At 39.7% G+C, this 2811-nt stretch overlaps 1 long non-coding RNA gene across 1 annotated transcript in view; it reads right to left on the bottom strand.

Annotated features, from left to right (window-relative positions):
* Window positions 1-245: 245 nt before the first annotated feature.
* LOC130576597 (uncharacterized) overlaps window positions 246-2811 on the bottom strand; it is a 2998-nt gene continuing 432 nt past the window's right edge. The window contains exons 2-3 of the long non-coding RNA XR_008965677.1: window positions 2611-2791; window positions 246-358 (exon numbers count right to left, since the gene is read on the bottom strand). This is a non-coding gene — a long non-coding RNA (uncharacterized LOC130576597). The remainder of the gene's footprint in view (window positions 359-2610; window positions 2792-2811) is intronic.

A 2811-nucleotide genomic window follows, 5' to 3' on the forward strand; every position in this document is an offset into this window, starting at 1 on the left:
TAGAGACTGGAACGTGATGTGTGGACATTGGAGAGTTTTTCTGGTTATGTAATCTGTCTAAAGCCTCACTGATTGGTTTATTCTCAAAACCCGGTAAAGATAAGAAATCCTATAAAAGACGCACTAGGAGCAGGGACAGCTCAGAGAGCTGAATATCACTACAGAAGAAAGAGCTGCTAAATCACTATACCTAAAAGAGCTTGGAATACGAAGATTTAATAAAGAAGAAACCTGGACCTACCTGCGTCTCAGAGTCGTATTTCCTGCGGGGTGCGGCAGGGCCGGGGTGCCGGAGCCCACACTTCCCGGGGCCCACACATATGGTACGAAGTGTGTCTTACAGAAATAATTCTTTGATCTGCAAAGATGAAGAAAAGAAAAATCTTTGCAATTTTATTTCTACAAACAGAAAGAGAAGAATCTTTGAATTTCTATTGTACTGACAATGTTAGCTATGTTTTATACAGTATAGTGGTTTTTAACACTATTAACTTACAGACAATACCACTTTTCTTTTCTTTTTTAACTTTAGAAGTGGTAGTGAGAGTGGTGAGAGATAATCCGGCTGAACATTTCGTTGGATGAATCAGTTCTACTTGAAAGCAACTGAGAGCTCTTGGAGACTGAAATACAGGAATATAGCAGTGGATAGTTACTACTTGTTACGTTTCACAGTAGTTGGAGTGAAAGTGTGTTGAAGCAAAAGATAACATTTTTAACACTATTAGAAATCTGAATGCTGGTCAAGGTCCAAGTTTCAAAGCTAATTCTGATTTCTGTGGCCAAAAAAAATCTGAAATCCGTAAGACTTACATTTTAAAAATTCAGACTGGATGGGTATGTCAGCATCCTGTTAGAAACATCCTGCAGAATTTCCATCAACTGGAAGCTCTGCATTAAAATAAGCACTAAGAACATTAAAGTCATTATGGTATGGCTAAAGTATTTATTTAAAAACTAATGAAGAGTGCTATTATTAGTGAAACAAGTTAAAACTAAGTGATTAAGTACAACCACCCATTGTGAGATGGATCTGAGCCAAAATGGTCTACCTATACTTAARAGCATCCATAGTCTCACCAGAGATCCAAAAGCTCTACCTCCAGTACAACTAATTTAACCCAGACTTCAGTTCTATGGGCTGGCAGACAGTGAAAGAGAGAGTAGGTTTTAGGTTAGGACAGAACATTTACTTCCCTTAGGCAGTGCTCTATTTCCCCCTTTTGCTGAACTATGCTTTTTATCTCCAAAGGCTGATTGAGGTGTTCTCAGGCCCAATTCTGTAGGATGCCAAGTACTTTATGGGAGGTGCTGAAAGATTTAAAAACCTATTGATGTCATTGCTTCTTGATGACTTCCAGCTCTTCTGGAGGACAAGTGTGGAAGTGGTGGCAGAATCAGATGCCAGCATACTAAATTTTCCTGACACAATAAAAACCTGTAATCATAGTAGATTGATTTCATACCAGAAGTCTAAACAACAAAAGAATTAGTTTTGTACCATTCTGCCAGAAATAAGCAGCACACTATAAGTAAATCACATTGTTTATACCACTTATTCTGTGTGCAATGAAAACAAGAACAGCTGTTCATTGACTGCTCTGTTTGTGAAAAATTAATTAATTAATTAATTAATGCACCATTAGCTGTTATAATAACAAAGTATACAAGATCTGCCACACTTTCCCTTACACTCTTTTTCTTGGCCATGACAAGCCATTAAAAATATACTTTCTTATATAATTTGCAAATTAAACTTATTCAGGATAGCTATTTTCATATATTTTTGCACTGAAACTGGTAACTTTGATAACTCTCCCTCACCCACATGTACAGCTTTCAGTGTGCTTTTAAAGGACAGTTCTAGCTCTTCTCAGTCAAAATTCTGGCAATTGGTTTCTAAAGGTATGGCAATGATATACATTATTTTCATATCCAAGGTGATGCTCTCTGCAATTAATGGTATGGCCTTAAGGATTTGTGATCTAGTATTATAAGATTTCTCTTTTATTGCCAAAGGTGATCTGCACTGCACATTTTTTAATTTGTGGCTTTGATCCCAATGGCACATAACACGGTAGCTCCACCTTAAGTTTTTAAATAGTTCCAATGGCAAAACTCAAGTGGTAAAATATTCTGCCTATTGCTTTTTAGCTTTGATCATGTTTTTAACATATAAAGAAAGTAATCTGTGTTCAAGCAATACATTCAAGTCTTATTTTATCCTTTTAAAAATCAAAATGCAGTAGCTTTAAGAACTGTAGAATACATTTAGGCTTTGTGAAATCCCTCTCCTGACACTAAAGTGTGGGCCATTCCGATATTGACGATTAAATAAAATATACAAAGAGGACAGAAGCTGCTACATGTTGGATCTAACGGGAGCCAGAAGATGTAATGGAAACGGGAGCTGTGCTCGAGCAGGTGCTGCTCGGGTATATGCCAATCAAAGGGCCTGAACCAGGATCGCTGGCAGTGCCATACGAGCAGTGGCAGCAGCCAGGCTGCCAGCGGCTCTTGGCTTCGGCGACACACGAACCCTCGCTATTCAGGGGCCAGCTCATCGAGCACTGCAGTGGCCATCTTCTGTCTCATCACAGCGGGGCGTACCATGGAGCAGGCAGATCATGCCGGTCTCCCTGAGACAACCGATGGACTTCAGCTTTAAAAAGGAGAAGTAGYTGAGGAGGGCAGAGAGGCAACTTGGTTTGGGGTGTGCTGTCCGTCGGGTCCAGCCTTGCGTCTGCTCTCCGGTTCGGTTGTACGGCATCGCTACCATACTTCAGCTGGGCTGAGGAAGCAAAAAAGGAG

This window comes from Malurus melanocephalus, unplaced genomic scaffold, assembly GCF_030028575.1.
Source record: "Malurus melanocephalus ecotype Western Australia unplaced genomic scaffold, MMel_1.1 scaffold_145, whole genome shotgun sequence".
Classification (NCBI taxonomy): Eukaryota; Metazoa; Chordata; class Aves; order Passeriformes; family Maluridae; genus Malurus; species Malurus melanocephalus.